This window comes from Oncorhynchus gorbuscha, linkage group LG15 (assembly GCF_021184085.1).
Source record: "Oncorhynchus gorbuscha isolate QuinsamMale2020 ecotype Even-year linkage group LG15, OgorEven_v1.0, whole genome shotgun sequence".
Classification (NCBI taxonomy): Eukaryota; Metazoa; Chordata; class Actinopteri; order Salmoniformes; family Salmonidae; genus Oncorhynchus; species Oncorhynchus gorbuscha.
Window position 1 is genome coordinate 31,537,005 of NC_060187.1, and position 24,422 is coordinate 31,561,426.

Sequence of the window (24,422 nt, forward strand, 5' to 3'; positions counted from 1 at the left end):
CAATGGTCATTATGGCCAAACAGTTCCATTTTTGTTTCATCAGTCCAGAGGGCATTTCTCCATAAACTACGATTTTTGTCCCCATGTGCAGTTGATGGCGGTTTTGGAGCATTGGCTTCTTCCTTGCTGAGCGGTCTTTCAGGTTATGTTGATATAGGACTCGTTTTACTGTGGATATAGATACTTTTATACCTTTTTCCTCCATCATTTTCACATGGTCCTTTGCTGTTGTTTTCGGATTGATTTGCACTTTTCGCACCAAAGTACCTTCATCTCTTTGAGACAGAACGCGTCTCCTTCCTGAGCGGTATGACGGCTGTGTTGTCCCATGGTGTTTATACTTGCATACTATTGTTTGTACAGATGAACGTGGTACCTTCAGGCATTTGGAAATTGCTCCCAACGATGAACCAGACTTGTGGAGGTCTTGGCTGATTTATTTTGATTTTCCCATGATGTCAAGCAAAGAGGCACTGAGTTTAAAGGTAGGCCTTGAAGACATCCACAGGTACACCTCCAATTGACTCAAATCATGCCAATTAGCCTATCAGAAGCATCTAAAGCCATGACATCATTTTCTGGAATTTTCCAAGCTGTTTAAAGCCACTGTCAACTTAGTGTATGTACATTTCTGACCCACTGGAATTGTGATACAGTGAATTCTAAGTGAAATAATCTGTCTGTAAACAATTGTTGGAAAAATTACTTGTGTCATGCACAAAGCAGATGTCCTAACCGGCTTGCCAAAACTATAGTTTGTTAACAATAAATTTGTGGAGTGGTTGAAAAACGAGTTTTAATGACTCCAACCTAAGTGTATGTAAACTTCTGACTTCAACTGTATTTGACTGACAACAATAACGCTATAACTACCCAAACATTTTAGGATTCCCTTCGTAGAGTTGTACTGTATGCTTGGTGCAGATCAGTGCACCAGTTTCTCTCTCTGGAAAGTACATAATTTTTTCAAATACATTTTTTACATTAGCTCACCTCAATAACCTAAATGGAGTCCAACCAACCAGGTGCTTTACCTTTTATTCATTAGCTATGGTGAATATTAAGATAACGTGCGAGGTTGAGAATTCCCTAAATCAAGTTTCCTACTTCACTTTACCCTACTTTCCCTCTAAATCGATTTATACAAAGGCAAAAAAATGCATCATTGCTTAGCCTACTAATTACCAACAAGGCTGTTAAGAAATAATGAGCAGAGGACAGGATACCAAACACAAAGCAATTGCAACACATGCTATATATTTGTAGCCTACATAAGGTTTATAACGCAACCATCTAATTTTCACACAGCCAGACGCCATCAGAAAGTCACAAAATCCCGAAGCACAGTTGCATCTCCCCCACAGATAACTGCAAAACAATTGAGCCGTTTTGTCCCTGAGCATTAGCTATGGACAGACAGGCAAGAGTCCCTTGAGCTCCTCAGAAGACACTTGAGAATTTATCAACATCTTGGTATTCTGTTGTAATGGAAATAAAGTCTAGGACCCAGGCCAGTGACAACAAATGTGTCTCTCTGTTTGGCATGTAAACACCCTATAGCTCCCGACAGAGAGCCAGCGAGCGAGAAGTGTATCAATACCTTACCTATGACATGTCGAGTTCTCTTCATCATAGCGCCACGATAGTCGGGTGTGAAGAGAGAGAAGTCACTCATCCAGGCGGCAGAGGTAAATGACACCAGTAGAACTTAGTCCAGACTTGCTTTTCTACCATTATCATCCCTTTCTTCTCTTCAGACTTCCTGAGTAACGACACAGACAGACAGACACACACACACCCCCTACACTCCCTCCCCCCATTTACACACACCCAGCTCTTACAGAGCCTTGGCAGCAAAGGAGTTTTTTCTAAGGAAGCAGTGCGTCTGAGTCTTTTGTCACTTTTTCCAGCCCTAGTTGCTTCTCACAGCTCCAGTCTGACCTCTCACAAGGCTTCCTCAGAACATAGCAACCACACAAGCAACCTATCAGGAAATCAGGGAGGAGGGAGGGAGATCATAAACACACTGCTTACTGCCTCTTTAAGTGGGGGGCAGCCCCAAACATTTAACTACATACTTCTGAAAGAATGAGAGAGAGCGAGAGAGAAAGCGAGAAGATCCCTTCAGCATCATCCATCTTCATTAAAGTCACACGCTGACCGTGCACCCCTCTCTAATCTGACTCTGTCTTTCTCTGTCCTTTCTGTGGTTGACTGAACATGACACCCCCCGCCCCGCCCCTCCCTCCCTCCTCTGAGTCCTCCCCCCTGTCAGAGCAGCTGGCTGGGAGTACAGGGGTGTTTATGGTCCTAGAGGAAGCATGTCCCAAAACCCCGGTGGCAGCTACTGAGGCATTGTATGTTAAATAAGCAGCTTCCCTTCCCATTGGATTCCAAAATAGTGAGATTCACTGAAACATGTCCACTTTGCCAGGTGAAATGTGTTACAATGGTCTCAAAAAGGTCAAAGGACAACTTGAAAAATATTATCTTTTGTAAATCCGATGAAACGTTTTATGTCCCTTAATTTAATATACAATTTGAGGGCACATTATATCATTTACAAAACACATGTCCATAATATCTGAATCCATGTCATGATTTATACTTAAAACCCCACCATTGATTGTGTAAACAAGCTTTCTCCCCCCACCCAAGGAGAGCAGCTTATCGTAACTAAGAGAGCTTGTTAGGAGACGAGGCCCCCTGCATGACAGGGGGTAAGAGAATGCACCAGTAGATCTGCTATAATGGGATAATTAGCTGTGTGTCTAATAATTTGGAGGGTCAACAGCAATCTACAGCAGGGAGATCAGCTGTGTCTGAACGGGTAGACGGGTTGCTGTGTCTGCCCTGTCGACCTGCCTGAGCCACCATGGATCTCACACACACAGTGTTACAAGTTATATGTAAGAGACCATTATTGAGGACAGGATAAGGAGACAGCCAATTGTTCAGAAGGAGAGTGCAAATCAATGTTGATGACAACATTTCCCACTGTTCTCTTCCAAACGGAAGACACAAGTCACAGATACACTCTAGATTCTTGTGTGAAAAGCCTACAATCTCCACCACATACAGCCTAAATCCCACGCACTCATCACACTTTCTCTCCACACTTTCCTTGTAGAATATGAACCCCTTAGTTGGCAAATTGAGCCCTGGGGTGAGTTCATCCCTTTAACAAAACCTGTCCTCCAGGAGAGGACAGTTAATAGGCTGGATAGGGTGGCAGGTAGCCTAGCGATTAAGAATGTTGGGCCAGTAACCAAAAATACGCTAGTTTGAATAACCAAGCAGACAAGGTGAAATATCTGCCGATGTGTCCTTGATGTGTCCTTGAGCAAGGCACTTAACCCTAATGGAAACCCTAATGGATCATTGCCGGAGGGTCTGAACTGGGAACCACCGCCGGAAGGCTCCGGATTGCAGCTCGTCGCCGGAGGTTCCGGACTGCGGATCGTCGCCAGAGGCTCCGGACTGCGGATTGTCGCCGGAGGCTCCGGACTGCGGATCGTCGCCGGAGGCTCTGGACTGCGGATCGTCGCTGGGGGCTCCGGACTACGGACCGTCGCTGGAGGTTCCGGGCCGTGGATTATCACTGGAGGCTTCGTGCCATGGATCATCACTACAGGATCCGGGCCATGGATCATCACTGGAGGCTTCGTGCCATGGATCATTACTACAGGCTCCGGGCCATGGATCATCACTGGAGGCTTCGTGCCATGGATCATCACTACAGGCTCCGGGCCATGGATCATCACTGGAGGCTTCGTGCCATGTATCATCACTAGAGGCTTCGTACATGGAGCCAGAACAGGTCTCACCGGACTGAGGAGACGTACTGGAAGCCTGGTGCGTGGAGCTTCCACAGGGCTTACCAGGCTGGGGAGACATACTGGAGGCCTGGTACGTGGAACCGGAACAGGTCTCACCGGACTGGGGAGATGCACTGGAAGCCTGGTGCGTGGAGCAGGCACCGGATACACTGGGCCGTGGAGGAGCACTGGCGGTCTCGAGCATAGAGCTGGCACAACCCGTCCTGGCTGGATGCCAACTTCTGCCCGGAAAATGCGGGGCGCTGGCACAAAGCGCACTGGAGACACCGTGCGCATCACCGCATAACACGGTGCCTGACCAGTCACACACTCCCCACGGTAAGCATGGGGAGCTGGCTCAGGTCTGAACCCTGACTCCGCAAATCTCCCCATGTGCTCCCCCCAAAACATTTTTTGGGGCTGCCTCTCGTGCTTGCTTTGTTGAGGTGTCTCCTCGTATCATCGCCGTTCCGCTTTCGCTGCCTCTATCTCCTGCTTCGGACTGCGATACTCCCCGGCCCTTGTCCAGGGTCCTGCTCCCTCCAGGATTTCCTCCCAGGTCCAGTCCTCCTGACCACGCTGCTTGGTCTATTGGTGGTGGGATCTTCTGTTACGTCCATCATTAAATGAAGACCAAGGTGCAGCGTGGTAGGCGTACATTATCTTTAATTATAAATGTTCCACCAAAAAACAATAAACAACTCAACGAACGTAAATCTATGAGTGCAACACATGCAACAAACAAAGACAATATCCCACAACAGAAGGTGGGAAAAAGGGCTGCCTAAGCATGATCCCCAATCAGAGACAACAATAGACAGCTGCCTCTGATTGGGAACCATACTCGGCCAACAAAGAAATATAAACATAGATTTCCCACCCTAGTCCCACCCTGACCTACCAAATAGAGAATTTAAAGAATCTCCAAGGTCAGGTCGTGACAATCCCATAATGTTTCTTATCCAGTTGGATCCCTGCTACAAGACCTACACCCACACAGAGACACACATGTGCGCGCAAACACATACAGGTGTGTCCATGTGGAGTAATACGTTTCTCAAAATCCACATTTAACACAGAAGCCCAATCAAATTACACACAAAGTATTTTGTAAAAATAGTCCAGCCTTGTGATTTTAATGTAATTTTATAGTGGTTGAAACAGCCTCTCCAGAACAAAAGTTCTGTCTTAACTAATGGGACATAAGAAGCTGCCAACACTCCATGCTGAGCAGAGCAGGAGCCCATAAAACAGAGTGAGGTCGTGTTTTTGGAAGAACTAGGCCAAGCATCTCTCCACCACCACCCTCCATAGGCCCAGTGGGGGACCAGAAGCCCTCACGCTCATTCTGACATACACACAATGTTGTAAGCTAATAGCACAGGGAGAATACGAGACCGCTAATATTTATCTCTCTCTAAGAACATCATGAAATAGAACATCAAATATCATCTTTGATACAATATGTGGTAAGTACTCTCTATCATTGAGTATTCAAACTACCTAACATCATGTAGTTGGTAGAATTGACTGTGTTCATATACAGAAATCCTTCCTGTACTCCATTTGACTTATACATCAAATGAAATGTTATTTGTCACATGCGCAGAGTACAACCGGTGTACCGTGAAATGCTTATGGGCCCTTTCCCAACAACGCAGAGTTAAAAGGTAAGACAAATTAGCAAAAACAAGACAGGAAATAGTAACACAAAATAACGGGACTATGTACAAGGAGTACCGGTATCTAGTCACCTGTACATACAGTTTACAATACTATGGCATTGCCAGGGTCCTAGATCTACAAACACTCCTGATGTAATCTCCTTCAATATTGTTGGAGAGGAAGTTTGGATATAAGCAGTTATTTTGGTTCGGAATTCCAGATACGTCCAAAAGAGCACGTCTCCCATTGACACTCAGGAAAAGGGCAGCCGTGCAAGAAAACAATAAAAGGATGTGTCAGAAAGGTCCATTTATCTCCCAATAACAAACCTCACCTAGTGGTGAATATCAAATGAAAGCGAAGCCAACACTGCCTCCAAAACCAACACTAGATTGAAGAGATGTCATAACATGGAAGGCTACAGTACATATACAGCTACCATAGGGAAAATAAAACCATGTATGTTGCCAGGTACGTTCCTGACAGTATGTTCCTAGGAGGCAAAGGGGGAGGCGGGCATGGGGGCCAGACCAAACCAACGGTATGTTGTCATGAGGGTTTGATTACAAGGGGCAAGGTTTTGGGAGACAATGGGAGTCTGGTTGTGTTTGAGCTCTTTGAAAGTTGAATGATCCCCAGCTGTGGGAATAATCTGGACTTCAGGTGGAGAAAAATACCAAGCAACCAAATGGAAAGATAGGGCTGAAAATAGGGACTTTGATCATACATTTTATGCCCAACATTCATATGGTAACTTGTCCTAGGAACAGAACTAATGGATGTCATTGTGGTGCTAAGAGCTGAAAGGATATCAAAGGAAGTTATGTCAAGGCCATGTGACGGTCATTATGGTTTCAGTCATACATTCAGGACATTAAGATGGATTCCCCATTCTCTTATTAACAATCAGATACTTCTTGGAATTTCCGTCCTGGCAGTTACAGAAATGACTGTTGGCTTTTACTTTGTTCAGACTAAATATAATTTCAGCAGAAAGACCTTTAGATCCAGACAGTCCAGGAACAACAAAAAGGGAAACAGATCCTCACTTGAATGTACCAAAACAATTTCATTACATTTCAATCTTTAAATCCACATACAGTGCATTTCCCGAAAGTATTCAGACCCCTTGACTTTTTCCACATTTTGTTATGTTACAGCCATATTCTAAAATGGATTTAATTTGTTAAAATCCTGAGCAATCGACACACAATACCCCATAATGACAGAGAAATTCAGAAATACCTTATTTACATAAGTATACAGACCCTTTGCTATGAGACTCAAAATTGATCTCAGGTGCATCCTGTTTCCATTAATTATCCTTGAGATGTTTCTACAACTTGATTGGGGTCCAGCTGTGGTAAATTCAATTGATTGGACATGATTTGGAAAGGCACAAACCTGTCTATAAGGTCCCACAGTTGACAGTGCATGTCAGAGCAAAAAACAATCCATGAGGTTGAAGGAATTGTCCATAGAGCTCCGAGACAGGATTGTGTCGAGGCACAGATCTTGGTAAGGGTACCAAAACATTTCTGCAGCATTGAAGATCTCCTAGAACACAGTGGCCTCCATCATTCGAAATGGAATAAGTTTGGAACCACCGAGACTCTTCCTAGAATTGGCCGCCCAGCCAAACTGAGCAATCAGGGGAGAAGGGCCTTGGTCAGGGAGGTGACCAAGAACCTAATGGTCACTCTGACAGAGCTTTAGAGTTCCGTTGTGGAGATGGGAGAACCTTCCAGAAGGACAATCATCTCTGCAGCCTCCATCTATAACAACACAGGGAGAGACCCAGATACGGACACCGGATGTAGATAGTTCGAGTCTCTGAAATGTATTGAAAAACAAGGTGCAGGCAAGAGGCAGGTTGAGGACAGTCAGAAGTTCATAAACCAGGTCTAGAAGGTACAGGGTGGCAGGCAGGCTCGGGGTCAGGGCAGGTTGAATAGTCAGGCAGGCAGGTACAGTGTCAGGGCAGGCTGAATGGTCAGGCAGGCAGGTACAGTGTCAGGGCAGGCTGAATGGTCAGGCAGGCAGGCAGGTACAGTGTCAGGGCAGGTTGAATGGTCAGGCAGGCAGGTAGGTACAGTGTCAGGGCAGGCTGAATGGTCAGGCAGGCAGGCAGGTACAGTGCCAGGGCAGGCTGAATGGTCAGGCAGGCAGGTAGGTACAGTGTCAGGGCAGGCTGAATGGTCAGGCAGGCAGGTACTGTGTCAAGGCAGGTTGAATAGTCAGGCAGGCAGGTACTGTGTCAGGGCAGGTTGAATGGTCAGGCAGGCAGGTACTGTGTCAGGGCAGGCTGAATGGTCAGGCAGGCAGGTACTGTGTCAGGGCAGGCTGAATGGTCAGGCAGGCAGGTACTGTGTCAGGGCAGGTTGAATGGTCAGGCAGGCGGGTACAGTGTCAGGGCAGGCTGAATGGTCAGGCAGGCAGGTACTGTGTCAGGGCAGGCTGAATGGTCAGGCAGGCAGGTAGGTACAGTGTCAGGGCAGGCTGAATGGTCAGGCAGGCAGGTACTGTGTCAGGGCAGGTTGAATAGTCAGGCAGGCAGGTACTGTGTCAGGGCAGGTTGAATGGTCAGGCAGGCAGGTACTGTGTCAGGGCAGGCTGAATGGTCAGGCAGGCAGGTACTGTGTCAGGGCAGGCTGAATGGTCAGGCAGGCAGGTACAGTGTCAGGGCAGGTTGAATGGTCAGGCAGGCGGGTACAGTGTCAGGGCAGGCTGAATGGTCAGGCAGGCGGGCACTGTCAGGCAGGCAGGTATTGTCAGGGCAGGCTGAATGGTCAGGCAGGCAGGTACTGTGTCAGGGCAGGCTGAATGGTCAGGCAGGCAGGTACTGTGTCAGGGCAGGCAGGAATGGTCAGGCAGGCAGGTACAGTGTCAGGGCAGGTTGAATGGTCAGGCAGGCAGGTACAGTGTCAGGGCAGGCTGAATGGTCAGGCAGGCAGGTACAGTGTCAGGGCAGGTTGAATGGTCAGGCAGGCAGGTACAGTGTCAGGGCAGGCTGAATGGTCAGGCAGGCAGGTACAGTGTCAGGGCAGGCTGAATGGTCAGGCAGGCAGGCAGGTACAGTGTCAGGGCAGGCTGAATGGTCAGGCAGGCAGGTACTGTGTCAGGGCAGGCTGAATGGTCAGGCAGGCAGGTACTGTGTCAGGGCAGGCTGAATGGTCAGGCAGGCAGGTACAGTGTCAGGGCAGGCAAATAGTCAGAACCTGGAGGACTAGGAAAACAGAGACTATCAAAAACACGCTAGTTGACTTGACAAGACGAACTGGCGACAGACAGAAGACACCGGGATAAATACATAGGGAATAATGGGACCAAATGGGAGACACCTGGTCGGGGGTGGAGAAAAACACAAGACAGGTGAAACAGATCAGGGTGTGACACCACCAATCAGGCCTTATGGTAGAGTGGCCAGACGGAAGCCACTCCTCAGTAAAAGGCACATGACAGCCTGCTTGGAGTTTGCCAAAAGGCACCTTACGACTCTCAGACTATGAGAAACAAGATTCTCTGGTCTGATGAAACCAAGATTGAACTCTTTGGCCTGAATGCCAAGCATCACGTCTGGAGGAAACCTGGCACCATCTCTACGTTGAAGCATGGTGATGGCAGCATCATGCTGTGGGGATGTTTTTCGGCAGGAGGGACTGGGAGACTAGTCAGGATCACGGGAAAGATGAACAGAGCAAAGTACAGAGAGATCCTTGATGAAAACCTGCTCCAGTTCTCAGGACCTCAGACTGGGATGAAGGTTCACCTTCCAACAGGACAGCGACCCCAAGCACACAGCCAAGACAATGCAGAAGTGGCTTCGGGACAAGTCTCAGAATGGGGGAAAAAACAAATGAATTAATTTTAGAATAACGCTAAATAACGCTCTCTGTTACAAAATGTTGAAAAAGTCAAGGGGTCTGAATACTTTCAGAATGCACTGTATTTTCAAGGCTCAGCCACTAACTGTACACTATATAGAGAAGTGACTGTTTGACAAATGCTGTACATTCCATTCTCAGGATAATCACACATAAGAGAGGGTGCATGTCTACACATTATGTGTCAGAGTGAGTAGGCTGAGCATGCATGCACACACACACACACACACACACACACACACACACACACTATAAAAAGACAGGCACTGAGGGTTTGTGGGACCTTGTAAGGTTTTACATAAACTGCTATCAACAGCTTCTGGGTAGGTTATTTTGTGACAACATTCAACTTTGAGGCATACTGCCAGCTAGTCTTTTTCCACACATTTAAAACAGTCAGACAGGACAGCTTTATCCAACCATAGACACACGCTGATTCAGATTTCGGGAATAAAAACCTGGAGCTATTTTTTCTGCTGTCATAGCCACTTCTCCACAGAAGGAAACAATCGAAATGGTGCATGCTTGCATGTTATAAGACATGTCTACTCAGTATTCTTTCAAAGGTGGTTGTGATGTGGAGCCTTTCTATCCTGTACAATGAAAGCTATTTGACATGCAGATAGGAAAGCAACCTGGCATACACTATCTGAGAAGGTGACAACTGCCTATTCATAAATGCATCAGTCTAATATTAGAAGGAAAGTCACACCACAGATAGTAGCTGCAGACTAATGACAATTCACCAAAGCATTAACATATAGTAGGGCCTTAGCAGATCTACATCAATCATCTACCTGACAGATCCCCACTTGTCTTTTCCTAATAGCACTGACTTCGCTGATAACTACTTAATTGAAGTAAAATGTTCTTACTACAACTGTGATATGTGGTTGTCTCATCTAGCTATCTTAAGATGAATGCACTGCACTAAGGATACGAGTGTCTCCTAAATGACTCAAATAAAAGGTCAAATGCCAGGTGGATGAAGCGAGGGAGAGGAACTGAGGAGGAGGGTGAGAGGGAAGAGAGGGAGGACATACTTCTGGCTGACTCGTGTGCCACCCACACGCTGGACACTGCGAAGGGATGGTCTGGTACCGCGGAGAGCCGTCCATCATCCCACCACAGCAGAGCATCTAAATATCTGCACCAGTCATCTCTAATATAGAGTCTGAGTGTGTGTGTTAGTATGCAAGAGGTGGCTTTCCTGCACAGCAGCCTGTGTAGTTCCTTCCTACTCAGTGCCTAGTATAGCCAAGGTCAGCCCAGACTTCAGCTCAGTGAGACAGTAGGAAGACAGGGACAGACATAACTCTGAGTGGCTACCAGATTGTCACTCTCCTCCCAGGCTTAGAGCTCCTGAATCCCCCCCGGTCTGCTATTCATGCCCCCTGGACACTCTTCTCTTACAGTGCCTTGCATCTGATAGCCCGGTCTCTCAGAGCAGCACAACTCTAACACACACACATACTGCATACAGTACACAGACATCAGGTCCCCTGCCAGCCTCTACCACCACAATTATTTCTCTTCAGTCCAGGGAGGCAGTGAGCTGCTGCCTCTGACCTCTGCCTCCGTCTCTTACCTCCACTTACCTCTCTTTGTCAGGCACATGCAACAGAGAATAATCACAAACCCTTCTTAGCTAACCTCTATCTAAGCTCAGGTGACTTCACACTCAGGTGAGAATCTAAAAGTGAAATGCACCATCACTGTCAACTTGGAAACATAGAAGCAATGGAAACTGAAAAATAACTCTGTCATACATTCCAATGTGAATTTATAGGGCATTTTGAACTACTAGCTCTATTTGTAACAAGGTTCCCACAAGGTGTTTACAGGGTAATCACCGTCCTCTCTGTTAGGTCACATTGCTGAACGTCTTCAGCCTGTAAGCACACAGAACTCCTTACTCAAGACGTCACAAGGAAACACCACTCAATCTCCAGCCCCTACCTACTGCTATCTACAGAGCAGGCTTCTCCAGTACCACAACTAGCATACATCACATCTGTTTCACACCACTCATAGGCAAAATAACCACAGACCTGTATGAGTATCAAACACACAGAAAATGTCCATGAAGGGTTAAAGTAGATAATCCAGTCACTTACACATAACTGAGCCCATGGTGAGGTCTTCCTGTCTGGACCAGACCGACAGTCCTGCCCTGAGGACTCCGGCTGTGGTATGGAGAGCCGCGCAGAACAGATTCCTTACTGTGTGTGTTTCTCTGAGTGTGTGGGTGCATGTGTATGTGTTCTGTCAGGGCTCTTGCCAGCAGTCTGAGTTGAAGTCTTGTGACCAGTGGAGCTCAGGAGACTGCCATGGCTTACACCAATCTCCTCAACAATGTCCTGAGGCACTGGGGGCGTCCCTTTCCTCCCCCACCCTGCCCGACATTCAGCCGCTGTGCTGTGTGGCCACCGTGCGTCAGGAACCCACCACCGCTTTTCCTCCTTCTGGCTGTAGCTCATTCACTGGCCTGGCCTCGTCTCGGAAGCACTTTCTCACCCCTCCCTCCCAAGACACTCTCAGTGGACAAGGGTATGTATGACATGAGAATAAACACACAAGAATATTATGAGTAATACTCAGTCATACTGTATCTAAGTTACACCCATGGGCATGGCAGTCATTTGTTTGTTTATTTGTTTATTCAGATCCTCATTAGATTTTGCAGAAGGAGCAGCTACTCTTCCTGGGGTTCACAAAAAAAACACAAAACAGCAACAAAACACTCATACACTGATAGACAAGGAGAGTCAAACACAAATGATGTGTGTGTTGGAGTGTGTCTGAGTGTGCCCTCACATTTAGGGGGCTAAGTTTGTAGAACTGCTATTTGCAAAAAAAAGAAGCATAAATCCTACTACTCCAATATAACTTTTTTTACACCACACAGCACTGTAACAACTGAAGAGGCAAAGGAGTTACCAACCATTACATCAACATGTGTCCTTTTAGTGTCCAAGCAAAGACCAATATGTGTGATACTGTAGCCTTGCTGTTTGTCACAGGAAATTGTAACCAGTGGGCTTCCTGTCTTTAAAGAGACATAACACACAGGTCTGTATCTTAAAGCTTACCTTTCCACTGGCTGATAAACATACATTACTCTCACTAGCTAATATTAATACACTAGTCTATTCAGGGAGCAGTTTATTGACATGATAGGCCTTTTTTAGCATTAGTGTTTACCTTTGCATGCCCCAACAATACACATTAACCTCAAGCTGCCACAGCTCAAGCATACCTTACAGCGCACATATCACATCACGTGATACACCACGTTTTGCATATAATGTAAAGAAGTGAAATGTCCCACCTTTCATTTTAGATGACTTTGAGATAAGTCTCCACAGCCTATGTTCAGATAGTTGGTCTCTCAAGCTGAGAGAATGGCAGGATCCAGACTCCTATTCCCAAGTGGTGTCGAGGTGGAGCGATTACTTCATGTGAGTAGAACTATCTTTAGTTCAGTTCAACAGTATGATTTTTAATCCCTATATTGACAGTATCTATTTTAAACCACTATGCTAACGAAACAGCATGAAAGACTACAAAAGCAGCAACTCCTGCCAGCATATTATAACAACATTTGCACTGTTTGTTTTTCAACTTAAGGGCAAGGAGTCAATTCCATCATATGACAACACCATGTGGCTCTGTCAGCAGAAGGAGGTATGACCTTTACCATTGGGACATGTGCTCTAAAAACAGAAAAACAGGAACAAGATGCTGGCATATAAGAAATCTGGAGATCACACTTCCCATTTCCACGTCCTCTGCAACCCCCCCTGAACCATGACCTGTTCAGTTCTGAAGCCTGATCAGCCGGCCAGCCCTTACCATCACCCATGGTTGACATCAACGAATCACAGGGCTATACGCCTGCACTATAAGCCTGCAGTGCATGGGTCCAATGTTTGCAGTAAGGCCACATTATACTAGTGCCACTGGCATCTGGCAGTCACTCCTCCCTCCAGAAAACACACACACACACACAAGGATGGTGAGGATTAGTACTGTATATGTGAGCTCTGACCAGTAGTCAAGAGGTCCAGGGTCACACACACTGAGTCAGATAACCACATGCAACCGGTGTGAAATGGCTAGCTAGTCAGCGAGGTGTGTGCGCTAATAGCGTTTCAATCGGTGACGTCACTCGCTCTGAGACCTTGAAGTAGTTGTTTTCCCTTGCTCAGCAAGGGTCGCGGCTTTTGTGGAGCGATAGGTAACGATGCTTCGAGGGTGTCAGTTGTTGATGTATGCAGAGGGTCCCTAGTTTGGGCCCAGGTAGGGGCGAAGCTGTTACACACACACACAGTGTCTTTTATCTCTTCCTGCTATTGTAATGAGGCTCGCACATGTATGTTGTCATGTCAGCACAAAGTCACCCTGTTTTTAAAATATAGATATTGGAAGGTTCAGCTCGTCCTCTTCACAAGTAGTACATGACTAAATTACAACAGAGTCCGTCAAGTCCAAATAGCATATATTTACCTTCCATTTGTTGAGTTATCTGACAGGAACAACCCTACCCAGTCTGAAAAAACATTATGTTCAAATATGTGAAATCATCATGACAAAAGATAGCTTCAGCACCATTCAATAATAAATGAGCAGTATGTTGTCCCACATTCAGAGCTGTTGTAAACATCTGGTCTATTATCTGATGTATACATTATTAGTGCTGTGAACCTCAGTTACCGGGGCAGGAGCAGAGCATCAAATCTCTCGATCATGAGAGGCACTGAGGATAGGAAATCGATCCAAAGATCAGGTCTTCTGTGACTTCACACAATATACTGCAGCACCTTGCGAGATAGATTAAGGTTCTAAACATCTGCAGTGTTATTCTCTACAATGAATCGACACAGTGGCCTTGAGACGTAATTATTCTCAAAAACAATGCCCTGTGGGGGGGTGAGCAAACCTTGCTGCAAACCATCCTACCCACCTTCAGAGAGTGGAGGGTCATGGGGTCAAGGTCACAGAAGGAAAATGGGGAGTAGTCATCCCATGTACTCCTTCTGTGTGTCCTAGGCTGACCTAGTAAGACTCCTCCTCTCTTCCCACTACGTGCCATCTGGTTTCCCAAGCATGCTGTGGGGCTTGACCTCATTTGGTTTGAGCTGATCTGAGGGGCCACCCTGAAACCTCTAGAACTTGAGTAGTTACACTAGAGTCAGAAATTAGGCCAGACTCTCAAATATATGTTCATATCTTATGGCTCAGTGGACTATTGTTCCATTGTGTTACTGTGAGCACAAGTCAAATGCTGGCCAAAGCCCAAAGGGGACTGTGCGAAAAAAGACAACCGTTTTCCAAAGGATGTCGAGAGCCCATTTCACGTAAAGCAGGGACAAATAGGAAGTAGTGTGAATACAGCCTACGTCATAAAAACAAGGTTGTCCTGGCTGGGTAAACCCAGAGCCCAGAGCTGTCTGGGGTTATGTCACCAGGGATATTGATGGCTGGAACCCTTATCTGACCTAAAGAGGTTCAAAGATGTTGACGACCTATGACTGATACAAAAAACAAACAGCCTATGATGTGTCTGCAGATTCTATGCACTTGTGCCAATGTGTAACATTGCAATTTTGTTTAAATCAAATCGACTAATAATACAATCTTGAATCACTACAAACATTAAATCCCAAAACCACATAATCTAAAATCCAAACACGGAGATAAAGTTGACGGCATTGTTGTGAGGGGATATGATTTCAGAGGTGAGAGGTAAGGAAGGAAGACATCTGCTCGAGCCGTTTGAGATGATGAACACCAGGGCTGCTGTTCCAACAGGAGAGAGGATGACCCTTTGACCTTCCCATTGTTTACCTCTCTGCGTATGGGACAGTTTTTTTATAGATCTGAATTGTGTCTCATTCTGTGCCAAGGCTTATGAATGTACTATCAGTATCACAGAATAACATGGCACCAGGCCCTCATGGTGGCATCTGGTATTGATTTTAGAGAAAAACACTGACCCTTTGGCTACTACGCCGAAGAGGGAAGGCGCACATAAATAAAGGGAGGGACAAAACAATGCTGATTCCTATTTATCTATCTATGATAACCTGCCCAAACCAACATTGCAGATGTCCATAGAGTTTCAGTAGATTCATGGCTTACTGTAAGAGGATATAACTACCACAGTGCCATAGTTACAACAAAATGATTGACAGACAAGTTAGCCAACATTTATGGTGAGAGAAACCATAAACATGCTCACACAAAATACACAACGTCTAGGATAGAGGCCTGTGTTGTAGAGCCAGCAGAACATGTACATTGTCATGTCACTAATCATTTATCAGTGAAAATTATGCTTGAAACTAAATGCCTTCGGAAACCATATATTGTAGTTATTACTCTGACATTTTAATGTGTTTTCCAGCCTTGGTGCCTGTCAGCTGCAGACTGTGTCTATATTCTGTGCTCATGTTTGGAATTGGTTGTATTTTCTTTTTCTATAGGCCTATAGACTGTTTCATTTCCCTGTGTTAACCACATACTGTATATGGGGCCAGCCATGAGTGGCCAGACAATACTAATCCTCTTAGTTCAATTAGCAACGGGTGACTGATGCCACACATTTCCATTCTTCTACTGTGCTAAATAGTACAGTGTGCAACATTAGGGTTACTGCTACAGTGGGCCAAATTCTTTGCACACAATGAGGTTAAGAATTCAACCAGTAATACTGAGTTTAGATTTTCCTGTATGGTAATGTAATTCTTCCTATTAGAGATCCTTGGGGTGTGTTATGGAGGATTTCCCAGTACACAGGAAGCATTGTGCTACTGTAATTCCTCTGTTGCTGTAGAGGCAACAAACCATAACATACTTTTGCCTGACCTTAACTTCCTGAAAATGATTTGAAGGTTCATTTCAATTAGGTCATGTATTTCCCTCTAAATATAATTTGCTTGGGAGAGCTGTGCCTGGATACAAATACTACGGTCTGAATTCTAATCATTACAATAATTCTGTTTGAAACATCATTTGATATCATGAATCATTCATAAAATCCATACGATGTTACCGTAAATTACGCAGCCTTCACTTTCTGGCAACTATGATGTCACCTGCCACCAATGAGAGCTCAGATAAGGCTTGAATCTCTCTCTTTCTCTCTCCCTGTGAGTCATGGAGCCTGTTACAAGGTTTTAATTGCAATAATACCTCTGAGGTAGTGCTGCCGACATCAGCTGCCAAGCTCACCATTTCCCACTCATGGCTTAAAATGCCAAATATGTGATTGAAGCTGCACAGTTCTACATCCCTTACAGATAAACAGAGGGGTGTGTCGTTGATCTTAAATAAATCAATGGAGAATAAATGCCACTAGCAGAATAACATTACTGTCATCAGCGTCTTGTGTATCAAGTCAATCATCTTCTGTAAAGAGAAGTTCATTATGAACCTTTTATATAGTACACTTTGGGGATGCAGTATTTAGGTCAGATTGGTATAATAACATACAGTTGAAGTCGGAAGTTTACATACACTTAGGTTGGAGTCATTTAAACTCGTTTTTCAGCGAGTTCAACCACGTTTTTCCACCATTTCTAATTAACAAACTATAGTTTTGGCAAGTCGGTTAGGACATCTACTTTGTGCATGACACAAGTCATGCACAGCATGCCGGGGAGGCAGGGTAGCCTAGTGGTTAGAGCGTTGGACTAGTAACCGAAAGGTTGCAAGTTCAAATCCCCGAGCTGAACAGGCAGTTAACCCACTGTTCCTAGGCCGTCATTGAAAATTGTTTACAGACAGATTATTTCACTTAGAATTCACTGTATCACAATTCCAGTGGGTCAGAAGTTTACATACACTAAGTTTACCCTGCCTTTAAACAGCTTGGAAAATTCCAGAAAATTATGTCATGGCTTTAGAAGCTTCTGATAGGCTACTTTACATAATTGGAGTCAATTGGAGGTATACCTGTGGATGTATTTCAAGGCCTACCTTCAAACTCAGTGCCTCTTTGCTTGACATCATGGGAAAATCAAATGAAATCAGCCAAGAACTCAGAAAAACAATTGTAGTCCTCCACAAGTCTGGTTCATCAATGGGAGCAATTTCCAAACGTCTGAAGGTACCACGTTCATCTGTACAAACAATAGTACGCAAGTATAAACACCATGGGACCAGCCATCATACCGTTGAGTAAGGAGACGCGTTCTGTCTCCTAGAGATGAACGTACTTTGGTGCAAAAAGTGCAAATCGATCCCAGAACAACAGCAAAGGACCTTGTGAAGATGCTGGAGGAAACAGGTACAAAAGTATCTATAACCACAGTAAAACGAGTCCTATGTCGACATAACCTGAAAGGCCGCTCAGAAAGGAAGAAGCCACTGCTCCAAAACCGCCATAAAAAAGCCAGACTATGGTTTGCAACAGCACATGGGGACAAAGAAAATACTTTTTGGAGAAATGTCCTCTGGTCTGATGAAACAAAATGGAACTGTCTGGCCATAATGACCATCGTTATGTTTGGAAGAAAAAGGGAGAAGCTTGCAAGCCAAAGAACACCATTCCAACCTTGAAGCACAGGGGTGGCAGCATCATGTTGTGGGGGTGCTTTGCTGCAGGAGGGACTGGTGCACTTCACAAAATAGATAGCATCATGAGGGAGGAACATTATGTGGACATATTGAAGCAACATCTCAAGACATCAGTCAGGAAGTTGAAGCTTGGTCGCAAATGGGTCTTCCAAATGGACAATGACCCCAAGCAGACTTCCAAAGTTGTGGCAAAGGACAACAAAGTAAGGACAACAAAGTAAAGGTATTGGAGTAGCCATCACAAAGCCCTGACCTCAATCCTATAGAAAATTTGTGGGCAGAACTGAAAAAGCGTGTGCGAGCAAGGAGGCCTACAAACCTGACTCAGTTACACCAGCTCTGTCAGGGGGAATGGGCCAAAATTCACTCAGCTTATTGTGGGAAGCTTGTGGAAGCCTACCCAAAACGTTTGACCCAAGTTAAACCATTTAAAGGCAATGCTACCAAATACTAATTGAGTGTATATAAACTTCTGACCCACTGGGAATGTGATGAAAGAAGTCAAATCTGAAATAAATAATTCTCTCTCTTATTATTCTGACATTTCAGACTCTTAAAATAAAGTGGTGATCCTAACTGACCTAAAACAGGGATTTTTTTACTTGGATTAAATGTCAGGAATTGTGAAAAACTGAGTTTAAATGTTTTTGGCTAAGGTGTATGTAAATTTCCGACTTCAACTGTATTATCACGACAGCGATCTATAACACTCAACATATAACATGAAACTGACGATAATTGGGGGTCTCCGATAAATTGGGGGCGTGAGAGATGCAAGCAGTAACACAGGGGAGGCTGCTTCCATAAATCAATAGGGCCTGATGCACACAAGCCTGGCAATCTCAGTTTCTATGGTAACTGCCTACATGGTCCCCTCCCCCATGGATGGCTGCTGACTGCTTGCCTCACTAGAGCCATGATAGAAGATACTCCGTAACAATCTCCAGCGTGGCACAATAACCTACTTCCTCTGTCCAGCCCGGAAGACCCGGATGTAGAATGTGGAATGGTGGTCAACAAGAGGAATTGAGAGAGGGGGAAATAGGACTCTAAATAGATTTATATTAGGTTTTCTGTTTTCTGTGGCTAATAACATTGACTTTCATTAAATAGCTAATGAAACCAGTAAATAGAGTATATCTATCTTCATGATGATATACATATTAACTCTTAAATGTGGTTATAGTGATTTACAATTAAATTCATAACAAGAATGGGATGGGATTATCAGATAATGGAAAATCCTTTTCAATATAGGAGCATAGGACCACAAGCATTTCGCTACATCACAAGCATTTCAGCTAAATCACAAGCATTTCGCTACACTACAAGCATTTTGCTACACCACAACAATTTCGCTACATCACAAGCATTTCGCTGCACCACAAGCATTTCGCTACATCACAAGCATTTCGCTACATCACAAGCATTTTGCTACACCACATGCATTTCACTACACGCGCATTAACATCTTCTAACCATGTGTATGTGACAAATCAAATTTGATTTCTCTGTGATTTGATTTGACAATCACACTCTATGATGACACCCCTGTGAAGTTCTGTGACAACTAGTTAGTACACCAGCATAGTATGAGAAGTCTGACTGGTGTGAGGAACATGACGTGTTCATTATGAAACTATACAAAAATAAAATACAAATCCACATACCAGATCCCACTAGATATAACCACATACTTCATAGTCATTTGTTGACTATGACCTTGAACTAACTATGTAAATTTCAGCTATAATGATCAGCCCAAATCTGACATTTCTACCAGTTTAGACCATACATTTACACATGTATCTCTACTATAAAACAATTCCATATCTGAGTATTTCTAAGGATACTGCCTGGAATAGGGAGACCATCCAGGGAGCAGCTGCTGGGTATCACCTCCCTGCTCCCTCTCTCTCTCCCTGGTACATACCCCTTCCCTCCCCACAACCCTCAGTGTGGCTGATGGCTGATGCAGGGATGAAGACAGGACACTCACCGACATGTGTGATGACACAGCCCACACGCTGCTGGAACTCCTGCAGAGACATCTCCTCCTCTCTTAGCCAGCAGAGCATCTCAGGGTGTGTGCAGCTTTGGCTCTCCTCTCTCCCCTCCTCTGCTCTACTCTCCACCACTCTCCTTCGTCAATCCGCTCCCTCACCGGAGGCTCAAGGACCCTTCACACACAAAGCACAGTGCCACTCCCAGTCCGAAAGCACCTCAGAGATGATGTGAGAGAGGGGAAGTAACTTCAGGGTCTGCGGATACCTCTAACTCCAAAAAATATATATATTTTCCTCAAAAAGTACAATACAATTTAGCATAGTATGTGTATGTATCATTAATAATGGATGGATACACACACACTCACTGGGTGAGCCAATCAGGAGAGGCTAACGCTGCTTTCTATCTGATGCTCGGCTTGCTGTAATAAAGGCTGAGTCAGACACCAGGAAGCAAATCAGGGTGCAGCTACCTGCCTTGGGGAGATAGGGAGCTAATGGATTCCATAACACAAAACCTGGAGCTGTAGAGCCACTGGAATGGAGCTACAGTACCACTTGGGCTATGATGACAATGTTGCTTCTAAAAAAATCTGCTTAATCTAAATGGCAGACAATATCAAATAATATCATATACATTTAAAATATAATATTGTAAGTAAAGGATTTCATTTTCAAGTATACATTTTAATCATGGAAATATGTAGGCTGAAATAGGCTGTTAGCATACAGAAACTAAATATGTAGATCAGGGATTCTTGAAAAACGGGACAATCTCAACAAGTTTTTTCACAAATATTTTTTATTAATATTAACAACATTGGAAATATATATTTTGATAGACCAAAGTATCAGCTATCACACCATATAACCTACTATTTCTAGATTTGTTTCATAAAATGCACCTAAATGGATTTATATCAACTCAGTAAGACATTTCATTTTTACATTTATTGTCCAACAAGTTTTTAAAGGCTTTGATCGTTTAAGTCTAACATTAGGTTATTAAACCATATAATACAAATATTTTTTTGTTTTTGTTTTATAGCATTAGGAACACCTGCTTTTTACATGGCATAGATAGACTGATCAGGTGAATCCAGGTGAAAGATATAATCCCTTACTGATGTCAATAGTTAAATCCACTTCAATCAGGGAGAAAGAAGTAGGTTAAAGAAGGATTTTTAAGCCTTGAGACAATTGAGACATGGATTATGTATGTGTACCATTCAGAGGGTGAATGAGCAAGACAAAAAATGTAAATGCCTTTGAACGGGTATGGTAGTAGGTGCCAGGTGCACTGGTTTGAATGTGTCAAGAACTGAAACGCTGCTGGCTTTTTCACGAATGGTCCACCACCCAAAGGACATCCAGCCAACTTGACACAACTGTGGGAAGCATTGGAATCAACATGGGCCAGCATCCCTGTGGAACTCTTTTGACACCTTGTAGAGTCCATGTCCCGACAAAATGAGGCTGTTCTGATGGTAAGAGGGTGGCGCAACTCAATATTAGGAAGGTGTACCTAATGTTTTGTACACTCAGGGCTAATTCTATTTGCATTTTGGTAAGTCCTTCTAGATTCAGAATATATATATTTTTAAAACATGTATAAAGCAAACATCATCCCTTAGGTATAGCACAGCAAATACTGCAATAGTTTAAGCATGTGTTGCAGAACATTGCTTAAATTGTTTTTCAGAATATTGACAAATAAATTGTATATTAAGGGGGTTAGCCATCAGTGGCAGATTTGATGAGCCACACAAAATATGAAACATGATCCATTTGAAAATCCCCAATATAAACATAACCATTCTATCAGATCTTCCAGTACTCTGACGGAGTTGACGGTAGACACAAATCTGATGGAGTTAACAAAAATTGCATTTTTCTTCATTCAAGTGGTATAAAAAGTATACATGTTGTTTTTGCTCAGTTGCTTTATGACTCTAAAATGTACATAAAAACAAACATATTTGAAGCCAAATTTAATATTCTATCCATCAGATAGATGGAGTTGACAGTTTATGGTTGTGACCATGGTGATTTAGAATTACAGTGCATTCGGAAAGTATTCAGATCCCTTGACTTTTTCCACATTTTGTTAGATTACAGCTTTATTCTAAAATGGATTAAAAAATATATATAAATACCTTATTTACATATGTATTCTGACCCTTTGCTATGAGACTCAAAATTGAGCCCAGGAGCATCCTGTTTCATTTGATCATACTTGATATGTTTCTACAATGTGATTGGAGTCCAGCTGTGGTAAATTCAATTGATTGGACATGATTTGGAAAGGCACATACCTGTCTATATAAGGTCCCACAGTTGACAGTGCATGTCAGAGCAAATCCCAAACCATGAGGTCAAAGGAATTGTCCATAGAGCTCCGAGACAGGATTGTGTCGAGGCACAGATCTGGGGAAGGGTACCAAAACATTTCTGAAGCATTGAATGTCCCCAAGAACACAGTGGCCTCCATCATTCTTAAATGGGAAAAGTTTGGAGCCACCAAGACTCCTCCTAGAGCTGGCCACCAGGCCAAACTGAGCAATCGGGGGAGAAGAGCCTTGGTCATGAAGGTGACCAAGAAGCTGATGGTCACTCTGACAGAACTCCAGAGTTTCTCTGTGGAGATGGGAGAACCTTCCAGAAGAACAACCATCTCTGCAGCACTCCACTAATCAGGCCTTTATGGTAGAGTGGCCAGGTGGAAGCCACTCCTCAGGAAAAGACACATGACAGCCTGCTTGGAGTTTGCCAAAAGGCACCTAAAGGACACTCAGACCATGAGAAACAAGATTCTCTGGTCTGATGAAATCAAGATTGAAGTCTTTGGCCTGAATACCAAGCGTCACGTCTGGAGGAAACCTGGCACTCTTTCTACGGTGAAGCATGGTGGTGGCAGCATTAGGCTGTGGAGATTTTCAGGGGCAGGGACTGATAGACTAGGCAGGTTCGAGGGAAAGATGAATGGAGCAAAGTACAGAGAGATCCTTGATGAAAAACATCTCTGGAAAGACCTGAAAGTAGCTGTGCAACGACGCTCCCGATCCAAACCGACAGATCTTGAGAGAGTCTGCACAGAAGAATGTGAGAAACTCCCCAAATACAGGTGTGCCAAGCTTGTAGCGTCATACACAAAGACCTGAAGACTTGTAATTGCTGCCAAAGGTGCTTCAACAAAGTACTGAGTAAAGGGTCTGAATACTTATCTAAATGTGATATTTCCATTTTTTATTTTTCATAATTTTGCAAACATTTGTGAAACTTGTTTTTGCTTTGTCATTATGGGGCATTGCATATAGATTGATGAAAATAATTTCATACATTTTAGAATAAGGCTGTAACGTAACAAAATGTGGAAAAGGTCAAGGGTTCTGAATACTTTTAGAATACACTGTAGTTTGTTTAAATCTATAAAAAGTAGAGAGCTTTTCAGACCATGAGCACTCTTCTTGCACTACATGTAATGAGGACATGAATAGTGGGTCCTTATGGTGTAGCTGAACCTGCTGATTCCTGATTCATTCAGGATTTTTTACAAATCTTTACCAAATCGCAGGCCATATTTTTTTTATGAATCACAGCTTTGAGATAAATACACTTCAGTTCATAATCATTATATCTTTTTTTTGTTGAGAGATTGACATTTGCTCAGGACAAGGGCATTTCCATCCGACATTTAAATGTCTAAAAGTCCCCCCCCCCAAAAAAAAATTCCCTTCATAAAATTCCCATAAATATATTTTTAAGCTAAAAATAATGCAACAAAAATTAAACAGGTAATTAAACTACCTTTTGCATTAGCTTGATCGTAGTTTAACTCAATTGTGGCGGTGTAGCTAACTATTGGAACTACTCACTGGGCAAAAACAGTTTGAATCAACTTTAACTAAGTAAACAACATTTTTCTTTAGGGTAGCTTTGGTGTAGCTTAACTTCTTCCATTGTGAAGTAACACGGTAGCTTGGTAACCTATATTTTCAAAGTAGCTTCCCCATCACTGGCTGTATTAATTCAGATAGTATTAATAGTGTAATGTCATGCAAGAAAGCATGATTCAATACAATAAGGTCAACCCATCCCTCTACTACTCTGTCCCACATTTTGATGAAAGCAAACATGCAAGCCAAGAGCATTATCTTCTTACCACACGCCGTTGCCCTTGGGACCGTGGCGATTGCCTAGGAGACGAGCATCGAGCAGCCGCCCCATTGACATCTGCGCCCCTAATGTCACTCCCATAGAAATAGAAATGGTCACTCCATTACCTCAGGCGACAATCATGAATAACTGACAGCTGGTCGTGACTGGTGATGAGGCATACAAAATGAAAATGTGTAAGGGATAATCAACGAGTGGCTATGCGTTCTATGGAAAATAATGTTGAAGGACGTCAAAGGTGTTTCCCATGACGATGTAATAACTGAGTTGAAATGACCTTCCAAGGAGTT

General features: G+C 44.0%; 1 pseudogene; it reads right to left on the reverse strand.

The window, feature by feature from the left end:
- Positions 1-20,350, reverse strand: part of LOC123996929 — a 115,360-nt pseudogene extending 95,010 nt beyond the window's left edge.
- Between the last annotated feature and the right edge of the window lie 4,072 nt (positions 20,351-24,422).